General features: G+C 34.1%; 1 protein-coding gene across 3 annotated transcripts in view; it reads right to left on the bottom strand.

The window, feature by feature from the left end:
• The window catches only part of LOC123552425 (uncharacterized), a 270,191-nt gene that overhangs the window by 48,451 nt on the left and 209,095 nt on the right, over nt 1-12,645 (bottom strand). The window contains exon 1 of one of the 3 annotated variants that reach the window (XM_053541940.1): nt 5,244-5,779. The exons of 1 other annotated variant lie outside the window; for it this stretch is intronic. The gene's annotated coding sequence lies outside the window, so the exon portion shown is untranslated. Of the gene's footprint in view, nt 1-5,243; nt 5,780-12,645 lie in introns of those variants that run through there. One more of the 3 variants, XM_053541938.1, reaches the window with a different exon arrangement.

The raw sequence follows: 12,645 nt of genomic DNA, 5'->3' as shown, positions 1-12,645 counted from the left end.
AGTAGTAAGCCCTAACTAACAAATGCAACGTGACTGACAAATTACCTGTCCCTTTTACCGTTCTTTTTTCCCTTTGTTAGGTAATTTTTTATTATTTTCCTATACTTTTCACCCAAAGTATCAAAATATTGTTTCGATGATTTTTGAAAATGTTATTGTTTGGTTTTTATAAAAACCAAATAAATTTATTTCATATATATAAAATATTAAAAAGGGTTTTATTGTTACCGGTTCATTTGCATATTTTTTCAAATTTATACAAAAATTTAAATTTTGTTTTATGTATTTTTCTTTTGATAGATAATCTGTTCAAGTATATTTTAGTAATCGTCGTCGGCCCTGTTTGTTTAATTTGCTTTTTTATGGTTTAGTTTTACGTGATATTTTGAAAATGTATATTGTTTTTTTTTTTTTAAATCCCCAAATAAAAATTTTATTTCATAGAATTTAAAATATTAAAAAAGGGGTTATTTTGTTCAGTTACGTTACGCACTGAAATCCCAGTCCCAGATAAAATTTTACTCACCGGAACGAATCGCATCCCAATAAAATTAGAGGGCGTATGGCGCCCCGGCGACAAAGTTACAGTGTACTTGTTAAATACAAAAAAATTTGTGTGGTATAAATGTTTTTAAATGATAAATCAAGTTTAGTCGTGTTCATATTTTGAATGTTTGTTTTAAAATTTTGGGTTATGTAATTGTAAAGCGCATAGATATTTTTTAATTTTTGCGCTATATAAATGTCATGTATTTGTATTTGTATAAATAAGCATTTAATGCTCACTTTTCAATCTTACTTGGTTTACACCACCAGTAAACTGTATTCAAATAAATTTTGAAAACGAAAAAAAACATAACATTGACTAACTTTAAAGCATAGGTTTTGATTAAATTTTGATTATTAACCTATCGCTAAATTCACTGTTACTTGCGTATAGTTTTGAAATGCAGAAATTTGTAATCCGTAGTCGACATTCGTCTGGAGAAACCGCTGTCAATATGAATCTCAAAATGACACGAAATTTGTTAAATTAATGACTTCATCTTGATACACTAAATCACTATGTAGACAAAATAACTTTATATCTGTGCATTGTATTTATTGACATATTCAATGTCAGTATTATTTATCTTATAAGCTGTAAAAGCTTTTATACATTTGAATGCTTAAATATAATGTTGAAATATACACAAAATGATTATTTTTTTAATATAATAAGTGTCGGTGGATTTCATTGGGCGTCATTCCACATGCTTTTCCTTTCATTATTGAAATATTACAGTGAAATATATTCGGTATTTTACAGTGAAAATGTCAAAAATAATTTTCACGCAAAAAGATTAAAATTTTTCCAAAAAAAAAGAAAATTTAAAAAAAATTGTTTTTCTTTCCTGTGGGGGCGAAATAATTCACTCGTGAAAACCTAATATACGCCCCTTGTAAATTTTTTTGATCTTACATGAGAAAAAAATATCCCTTTTTATTTTTTTCTATTTTGTTTTTTTTCCAAATTTTAAAAAAGGGTTCCATGGAAAAGGTTTTACTCTTACTTTAAAACCCACCCTGCTAATTTTTAAAATAAATTTTCCATCTTTCAATTTGGACTTCCCTTTAATGTTAAAAGGGGTGTTACCAAAAAAAATGTGAATGGGGAACAGTGCGATCTGATCCATACTGGTCGAAGGCAGAATTTAATTTTTTTCCCCGCATGATAAGAGTTAAAAAAAAATTAAAATCGAGAATGAGTATCCCCCCAATAGATTTCCTGAAATACATTCATGCTCCAAAATTAAAAAAAATTTTACACTGAGAGACTTAATTGTTTTATTATTACATTTATGTCCAGTTTCATGTTTTTACAATGTGGTTCGGCGGCATGGTCACTTGCAATCATAATTATTGATGTGATTCCGGTAGTGCATTCAGCATTGCCCTTGAGAGACGCAAACCCCCGAGATGTTTTAAAGTAGAAATTAAAATAAAGTTAAAAAAGATTAATGTTTTTATTGCATTTTCTGCCCAAAAACGGGGGTTGATCCCCGTTAAGGGTCAGGGTTTTTGAGGAACCATACAACCCAAATTTACGATTTAAACGGGGAAAAAATTGAGAAAAAAAAGAAAGCTTTTTTTGTTTAAATCAAATCATACTTAACATACCGTTTCTATTCCCCCTTAAGTTACACTGGTACCCCAAAGTCAATATTTTTGATATATTCTTGCATAAAATTGCTTTTTTACTGGATCCCCCCAGTATTAAAAGGGGAAAAAAAAATCGTGTGCAAAAGGCAATTCACGTCTGTTTATCCGATTTTTTTTTTGAAATGCTTTCCCAGGGGCTAAATGTATTTCTGCGCAATTGAATCTGGTATCTGCTCTTGTTTCTTTCATAAAAAACCCCTTTTTAAAGCATAAAAAATGCAATATAAAAACATAGATGTTTTGCTGTTCGGTAACTAACGCCAAATGCGCTGCCCCCCAAAAATGTTGGTACTCGTTTTTCCCTTGAACTCGGCGTCGATTCCCGATTTTGTAGACGACTGTGAATTTAAAAAAATCGCGTGTAACCTGTGGGTTCTTTTTTTTTAGGAATCATATTTTATTTTGGTAATGATCGTCGGTATGTTTTTATCTAATTTTTTCGAAAAAAATTTTATAAACAGTTGGGGAAATTTACCTACGTTTTACTCTCCGTACTCCCAAATTTGTCCGTACTCAATATAACTCGAATGTTAAATTTTTTTTTTTCTTGAAAATTTTTTCCGATGCACTAAAATTTTGAAGTGATTAAAAATTTTGGGGAATTTAATATTTTAATAAGAGAGTTAAAAAAACGTTTAAAAAACCCCTTTAGATTGCTTTCGATAGTTTTTTTATTTTTTGGGCTTGGTCGGATATTTAAAAATGTTTACCGTTTCAAACAACGAGAATGGTAAATAAAAAAAAGTACCGGAAAACGTCAAGTCATCAATAGAAAACAAAACATAAAGTCGTCGGTAATTTTTTTTATGCAGGGATAGGAAATACCGTTTGTTTTTGTATTTTAAAGTCTGCAAACCCTTGGGATATGTTTGTACCTCAAAAACCCTTTGGTCTCGGTCCCAAACAATCCCCCGGGTTTCTGCAGACTTAATACACAAAAAAAATTTTTTTTTCCATACCCTGATCTGAATTTCATATTAGGTGCGTGACGTAATTCAGTGTGTGTTGTTCACTTTTTTTTTCTATTTATTTCATATTTCATCCTATTCAGGTGTTGAACAAATTTTTTGGGTATTTACATTATTTTTTTTTCGTTGTTGTATGTAATAAAAAGATTATTTTCTTTGCATCGGGAAATTTGACTCGTTTTTCTGCGGGGGAATATTGCCTCCCAAAGTCGCGCAAAATTTCCCCGAAGAATGTGCATATTTCCCGATACAAAAAAATAACCCATAAATATTACCTTTTATTCTTGTTACTATTTCACAAAAGAAGATAAAAATATGAAAGTAAGGTACATTTACAAAAGTAAATATGGTATTAAAATATAAAAAAAAAAAATTAATATTTTTAAAATCTGCAAAATCTGAATTAGCATGGGCCCCCCCACAAAACGTTATTTCGTTTTAAAAGAATTGTTACATTTTTATGTATTTTACAAAAAATTTAAAATTGTTTCACATAACTAGATATATAGATGGTTAAAAGTTTAAATCGCCTTTTTTTGACACCTTTAAAAACTTAAAATTTATGGGCATAAAAGCAGGAAATTCTTTTTTGTGATTAAAATTTGATACGCTTTTTTATAAATATATTTAATTCAGGTACACAACATTCCGTACAAAACCACTTTGTCGAGTAAGACTGAATCAGAAAGTGCTTGTATATGTTTAAGTAAATGCACTTATTTATAAATAACATTTGATCATGGTATTCGGGTTAAAACTAAATTTCGACGAGTTGGAATTTTTACATGATTTCGCGATTTTGTGGTTTTTTGCGTTGCTTTAAACAGAATGAAAACGACATTTAAAATAAAGAAATTTTCTTCGTAGACTTCCGTGCAATTAAATGAAGTTTGCTCAATTTTTTTTTTGATTTTTTGTGAACATGTCTTTAAATTTAAACAATCTAAAAAGGGAAAATTAACCCAAAACACAAAAGTGATCACGATACGATCTGAACTGCCCTTCTCATGACCCACTAAATGGTACTTGGCGTTCAGCAGAGGTCTTGTCATTCATTTCAATGCCGGTATACAGGATTAAAATGTAAATTTCTGCACACTTTTGCAAAAACCCTTTATTTATTGTTAATGACTATTGATTTTCCATTTGAAAATGGGTTTCATTAATAATTCCTTTCAAAAGGGCCCAAATTTTACCATTATAAACCTACCTACTTTTTTTAGAACCATTCTTACCACCTTGGACGACAGAGAAAAACAGACTGTTATGTAAACAGCTAAATTTTTAAACCCCGGGGCGGATAGCTCAGTGGTTTGCACACTGGCTTCCCAAACTGAGGTCGGGGGGTTTTTGATCCCCCGGGAGCTCTCGGGAATTTTTTGAAACGCTTTTCGTGTTTCCCCCCCAATAGAGGGGTACTGGTCAGGACCCAGGAACCCTTTCGTGTATCGTGCTATACACTGGGTACGTTTTAAGAACCAGGCTGTCTATTCGCAACGGTAGGCTAAGTTAGCCGAACAAGCCTTATCTATTTTTGATCTCTCTGTCGTGGGGGCTTTGTCTCACTCTGTCCCTCTGGTCAGATCGCTCTGTGTCTGTACTAGTAGAGGATGAATTATGCGCCCTGTGTGGCTGCATTTGAACTATGTAAAGCGCCTTTGAACGTGAAATTGATCATGAAAAGGGCGCTATATAAATCTGGTATAATAATAATAATAATAATAATAATTTTCCGTATTTCCAACTGTTGAATACTTAAATGTCGGATTCAGGTGATTTTTTGTTGATATTACTTTACAAATTGAGACAGCCGGTTAAGAGCAATAAGATGAAGAACATGGAATGGAAACGAGAATCAACACATGTTTGTAATGTCTGAATTAACTTTTGTCTCTAAAAATATTGTCAAGTTGGTTTTATTCCAGTTTCTGCAGTTATTCTAATAAAAAGTAAATAAACCTGAAATAAATAAAACTTAACTAACGAAACATATATTTATTCTGGTCAAATGTGCGAATTTCAATAGTGTTTACAAGAGATAAAATCAGAATTATATGTAAATCTATCACGTACCTGCACTTTGACGAGCTAGTTGTAGATTGTTTGATCAATGGTATAGCTTTCTTATTGTTTAAAACATAAAAAAATGAATGTGACAATACTATGAATAACAAGTTACAAAACGTTCTTTTTCAGCTTAAGCTTAACACAGCCCTTTGGTAATAGCCTGTAGCACATATTCGTGACGATTAAAAACCACATCGAAAAATTCCAAAATTACATGCTGATGTCATTTTCTGTGTTTGATCATCTCAAGATAAAGCAAAACTAGTACATTTTGTACCACATTTAGACTTGATGACGAAAGTTATGCATTTAACCCACCTAATTAAATATAGGTATCTCTATCCTGTGAATGTATTCTGTCACCTTATATTATAAAGTGATCATAAATCGAAAAAGTATTGGGCATGTATAAACTTAATTTTACTGATAAAAGCATGACATACGAAGAATGATAAAGTTACACGGTAAACTGTTCTTATACAAGAGAGGACAGTTTATTCTGCAGAAAGCAGTTCGAGTCCCAAAATAAAAGTTGTTTTGCATGTATTGTTCTGGTCCTTTAAACTGTAAGAACTTAGTAACTGCTGCCGGAAGGAGTCATTAAATCGTCAGGATTGTTTCTATCATGATGGAGATGAGGACTGAGGTTTCGTGCATCCTTAACCTGTATAAACTCCCCATGATGGTTCTGCCACTGAACGTTCTAGTTTTTCATTCTGTTCCTATTTATGTGTTTCACGTTGTCTATGTATTTTTGATAAATATGACGCCAATGAAATATAAGTATTCAAAGGATTTAATCTTGACGACAACAAATTCTATTATAGTTTTATGAATATAATATTTAAAATTCACTAAATATTTTGCATAATAAAAATAACGTTTATTTTTGTACAAACAACATTGGTGAAATGAAAAGAAGTGTAACTCTGACTAGATCACCCGAGTTCACCTGAGTGACACGAGTAACAATTGTAGTCCGAACGCTTTATCGAGTAACTGAAAATGACGGATAACGTTACCTATATGCTAACAGTTCAAAAGCTTCTGAGCTGTAACAAGAATAAAGAATGGTTGCTACTTTTGACACATAATGGCTTCATTTTCCAAAATAAACAGCTGATCAGACGAAACAGTATCCCTCGTATCAGAAATTGTGTTGAATTAGTGGTCTACATGTATGTGGTATAGTGCTGTTATCTTGAATAATGTTTGCATTTTCAATGACAGTGAAATAAATGATTTTTGTGAAGAACCTAATGTAGATATGTTTGATGAACAGAAGGAGGACCGACAGTCTGGTATGATCGTTGTTAGAGCTGAACTGCTATGATTTCTGTCAGAGTGAAAAATTAGCCTGGATTATTATCAATCGACTTTTCAGATTCTGGGATCAAGTAACACTTGGAAAAAATGTTCAGCCCATAATGTTTAATAGACTAGAAATTTCTATTTTATGTTAATTTATACTTTAATTCATTTCAGAAGCAAGAGCTACAACTTATATTAATCCTCTTATGTCTAAACATGACTCTACTGCCCCGAACCATTTCAAATTAAAAGGGTGTTTGGTATAATTATTTCTTTTATTTTTCATTGTTGTGACTGAAATTCATTTAAGGAAACAGTGGAGACCCTGATCTCATGATCTGTTTTGCGGTGTTCAACTTAGTCTGCACTGTTTGCCAAGCCCCATGTATAGGACACTGGGCATAATAATCACTCTTGACGGTAACCATTGTCACGCAGGTCACGGTGAGGGAATCCACTTTCCACATTTCAGCTGAATGCCAGGGACAGTTGCTGATACATTTACCATTTTCAACTACTATTGTATATCTTGACAGGTGATCGAATCCGCAACCTTTAGCCAGGGACGGTCATCTATCACTTAGCCATGTCCATTGAAGAAATATATTACGAAAATGAATAAGCTCAACTCTGCTGTCTTTATTTCCCCATGCTAATGAATTTCTTTTTTTGAATGAAAATGTCTTTGTTTAAAATGACATAACTGAATGCACCATGCTCACAAATAGCACATAACAAACATTATGCTTTTTTGTACGTAGTACAGCCATGAAATGTGCTAAATGCTAGTTTGACTTTTAAAAGACCGAGCACCAGTTCTTGATGTTGTTCAATTGGGTTCAACACCATTTCCAACAATCTTATTGCCATACATATGACTGACAGTCTCTAATGGTAACAAATGTTCACTCTCTCTGGCAAACTTAGCAACCTAAGAGCACTTTCATATGAAACTGACAACTCTACATTCGCATGGACTGAGGTAGACTGCAAATGGCCATGGAAGGCATTTTTTCGCTAACGGGATCAAACCCGTTACCCTTTAACTGGCAGTACAATGCATCAACTACTGAGATAACTAGACAACAGTACCATATGTGTCTGTGGAAAGAAGGTTTGTCGACAAGTAGGGAGGTTGAATTTTTTACTTATAACTTCAACATCAATGTGTGGGTTCTTTTGTGGATTATTTGTTCTTATCACCCATTATGTGTTCTTAAGCCTAGAAAGAAAACTTACAAGCTTTAAGAATCAGATCGAGAACCCTCGAAATATGTTAAAAGAACAATGACAGCACGCTCCACTATTCGAAGGCAATAGTCAATATAAATGATTTTCGGTTCTAGAATTGAAATAATGATTCAAGGATTATTTGACTTGATTCTATGATCTGGCTTTATACTCTGAATAGATATAAGAAGTTTTCAACCCAGTACCGCCCTTAGTTTTGGCAAGAGCAACTTGACTACAAAAAAGGGACATAACTTTGCCAAAAATAAAGCAAATGTTATGGGACTTGATGCTTTTACCTTGCTTTAAAACCCTGAAGACATGTGAGAAATTTCAACCCAATGCCCCCATTAGTTTTGGAGATAACAACTTGCATGCAAACCCAACAATATCTATGCACAAGAAAGTGGGCATAACTTGTCCAAAATTAAGGTTATGAGAATTGATGCTTCGACCTTCTTTTACAACACTGGAGACATGTATGGAAGTTTCAATCCAATGTCTGCATTAGTTTCCGAGATAGTAACTTGCCTACAAAACTTTAACCAGCTTTTTCTAAGTTTAAACTGGCCAAAGTTCAAGTACGGGTTAAGGAAGTTGATGCTATGTCCTTTACAACATGGAAGACCTGTGTGAAGTTTCAACCCAGTATCTGCATTAGTTTCAAAAAAAATATAACTTGCATGCAAAACTTTAACCCCAAAAAGGGGTATGTCTCAAGTAAGAGTTATGAGGCTTGTAATATGTTGATATGACCTTCTTTTACAGACCAGAAGAAATGTGTGAGGTTTTAATCAAACATCTGCATTAGTTTGATTATACTAACTTGCATGTTAAACTAAAAACTGCATTTTCTGAGTCCAAAAGGGGCATAATTTTGTCAAAATACATGTTAGAGTAATGGGACTTGATCATCTGCGGTTAGTTAATGACCTTAAAAAGTAAAATTAGTTTTCAAAGCAATATGTATATAAATGAGACCCATAATTTACATTAGATTCGATCAAGAGATACCTAACTTGGTTATTGTGGTAGGTCAGGTGAGTTGAAAAAAAAACAAGGGAGAATATCCAACAGGAAAGCCGCGTTCTAAAAACGCAGCCTCCCCAAACTCGCACATGATCAACAGACGGACACCACACACACAAAGCAAACACACAAGGACAAAACAAATAAACAAAGGAACACAGTGGGGCTTGTTTGAAGTTTTAATTCAATATCATCTGCGGTTATTGAGATAAAGCTTTGATAGTAATTGCACCCAAAACTTTACCAGTTATCAATGATCGACGCCATGTTTAAAGTGTTAATGCATTCGGATACGATCACCCGCCTTTCCCAGCTTCAGGAGGTGGGTAGAATTCGGGTGACACAACTACCATCGCCCGGGTAACACGAGTTATACTCGAGTAATACCAAGGGTGACTCAGGTTAGCTTGAGTATTTATGCCGAACGCGCCCATTCTTTCAAATTTGAACACCAAAATTTAAAAACGAACATTAAATTATAGTTAACACTATTTTTTTCCCTGCAGTATTGATAAAAATTGAATCGACTTGACTATGTTTTTTTTCACTGCATTTAACGATATCAAAAATAGAAAAAGCAAGAACAGAGTTTTTAATGGGAAGGTAAATTACGCGAGTGCTATTTGCAAGCAGTGCCAATGTGGTTTATACCCATATTATAAAATAAAAATAGCATTTAATTCTTAATTTGTGTAGACACGCAAAACTCTCATTATAATTATGCTATTCATAATGGAAACACCATGAGGATACTAAACTTTCAGCTGTTTCTACATAATATCATAAAAACGAGATTGTTCTATACATGAGCAGAAAAACTAATAGCTCAACTGGCATTGGGAATGTGAAATACAAGCAATCACTTGAATTAATGGGAAAATATAAAAAAAAGATTTAAATAACTAAGAACATGAAGTACGAAACGGTTTAACCCTTAATTTCAAAATAAAACTCGAAATTTCCATTGTCTATTGAGTAGTGTATATTGAGCTGTAGCTCCCTTTCTTGACCGTCCACATCCTCGTAACTAAAGGGGGTCGCCAGCTGTGATCTTGGCACAGCTGGTTACATAAGAATCACATGTATAACCCCTTTGTTTAAATTTAGAATCACAACCCGTTGTTTTATTTTTTTTTCCATGTCACGAATATTCTACTCAACAATTGACTGGAGAACCTGGACGGTAGCATACATTTCCACTACCGTCAATCACAGTGTGTAAATATTAATATTTGTCGTGCTGGACGACTGTGGCCTTCCACTTTTACTATTTTCTAATCACAGCAGTCTTCTGTCGTGTGGCAGCCGAAACAAATTCTCGGTACAGTTTCTGTGAAGTGTAGGTTCCATAGCTTTAGTTCCCGTGTCTAAATACTGGTTATGTTTAGAAAAGAGCTATCCTTTTATTTTAAGGACCATTTGCCGCTTTTCATGGAATTACACTCCTGCGCATCATTGATGGTTTCATGAATACCGCCCTATAAACACATCTACATATGTCTCTAACTGTATTTTTGTACTTGTAACTTGTATAAATGATTAAGGAGTTCAGTAAATATCTATGTAATAGAATTCAACTTAAGACGAGGAAATGGGTGTGAGGAGTATTGCACTTTCCTTTACCTCTCATGACCAGACTCAGATAAACCAAGACTGCTATTACATGTATTGAGCTTAGTTGCATTCTATGCTTCTAAAGGATCTTCTTACAAATTTTATTAGTTCTGCTAAACCCAGGGCTAAATAGCGTAGACGGTAGCATGCTTTTCCACTAGGCTCAGTCAACCCGAGTCTGCAACATTTTCATTTTGTCGTGTCGGGAGACCTATTGATTTCCACTTTTTTTATTTTATCAACACATCATTGTTTGTACTGTGTGGTAGCCGTAAAAAGTATCCCCATACATTCAGTCAGAGCTGTTCTTTATCGATTTTTCAAGATCGTTCAGCACGACAGTAAAGGTTACATGGGAAAGGTTTGAGAAATGTGTATCCAAAGAAAACATTGGTACACACTTTCTCATTTGCTTATCGAGAGAACGTTGTAGAAGTCCTTTTTATACGAGGCCATGGTGTGAACTTCGACAAAGATGCTTATTCATTCGTTCAAGGTCGCAAGGCTGGATGTGGAAGTTAAAGTAACGGAGCTATAACTCAATATATACTACTTACATGTTGTTCAGCAGCCTAAGTTTTTATATCATACACCGCAAAGACTTTTTAAAAAATCTACTAAGTTTTCTAGATTATACTGTTATATTAGGGCGAATTTCGAAAAGCATTAGCTTTCTGTACACATTTACCTTCTATATCTAACTGATATGTGACCCCATGTACACATTTACCTTCTGTATCTAACTGATATGTGACCCCATGTATGTACACATTTACCTTCTGTATCTAACTGATATGTGACCCCATGTATGTACACATTTACCTTCTGTATCTAACTGATGTGTGACCCCATGTATGTACACATTTACCTTCTGTATCTAACTGATATGTGACCCCATGTATGTACACATTTACCTTCTGTATCTAACTGATTGTATGTACACATTTACCTTCTGTATCTAACTGATATGTGACCCATTTACCTTCTGTATCTAACTGATATGTGACCCATTTACCTTCTGTATCTAACTGTGACCCCATGTATGTAAATTAAATATATTCCTTGTCGACTCACTAATGACAAACTAATATTACCTATTCTAAATTACTGGAAAAATGATGAGAAACGGGGAACAGAAAAAAGGAATACAGGACGCGAATAAGTACGGATAGGTACGGCGTAATACGTTGAACTACGTTTTACTGCGTCTGGCAACTTGCCCAGCGCGTGGACGGATCTGAAGTGAACTACGTTGAACTACGCTTAAGTACGGGCAGCCTCGGATAACTACGTTCAGATATGGCAAGGTATGTTTCAGTACGGATAACTAAGTTTTAGTACGTTTAACTACGAATGAGTAAGTTTCAACCAAGTTGGACTAAAGTCACGCTCAAATGGCTACGGATCGCTCAAACTTTTGTGCATGTTCAAAAGTTGGAGAAACTTGCTCGTTTGGGATAAGTCTTGAATACGTTTTGACCAAGTGTTGGTACGGATTGATAGGGATTACTACTTTGAGGTAGGCTCAGGTACGGATCGATACGGATTACTACGTTTCTATCCGTGGCTAGACGTAGCTATCCGCACCGTATGTGTGACTGGGGTATAATACCCCAGTCACACATACGGCGCGGAAAGCTACGTCTAGCCACGGATAAAAACGTAGTAATCCGTATCGACCCGTATTGAAACGTACCTGAGACGTAACTTAATGTAGTAAGCCGTATCAATTCGTACAAATTCGTACGGCTCAGGTACGGATCGATACGGGTTACTACGTTTCTATCCATAGCTCGACGTAGCTATTTGCGCCGTATGTGTGACTGTGGTATTACGCAACATTACTACGTTTGGTAGATACGCATTTATTTCGTTCTGTTGTTTCAATGCATTGTTCCGTGAATGAATACATTAAATATTTACTTAGTTAAGAGATAACGTTCTGTATATCTAATGTATTTATTTGTCTGATGTTGACACATAAATATAGAAAAATACAAACGTCACACCATGTTAGTTTCGCTTTCGAGCAAGACATGCTAATAGACTCATTGAGTGTATGTATACGCAACATTACTACATTTGGTTTATTTCGTTTTATTGTTTCAATTTCATAATTCAACGAATGAATATATTAAATATTTACATAGTAAAAAATGTAACTTTTTGTGCATTTAATGTATTTATTTGTCTGATGTCACATGGGTCTCAGACCTTCTGGATG

Source organism: Mercenaria mercenaria, chromosome 4 (assembly GCF_021730395.1).
Source record: "Mercenaria mercenaria strain notata chromosome 4, MADL_Memer_1, whole genome shotgun sequence".
NCBI lineage: Eukaryota > Metazoa > Mollusca > Bivalvia > Venerida > Veneridae > Mercenaria > Mercenaria mercenaria.
This window is presented reverse-complemented; position numbering and strand designations above follow the sequence as displayed.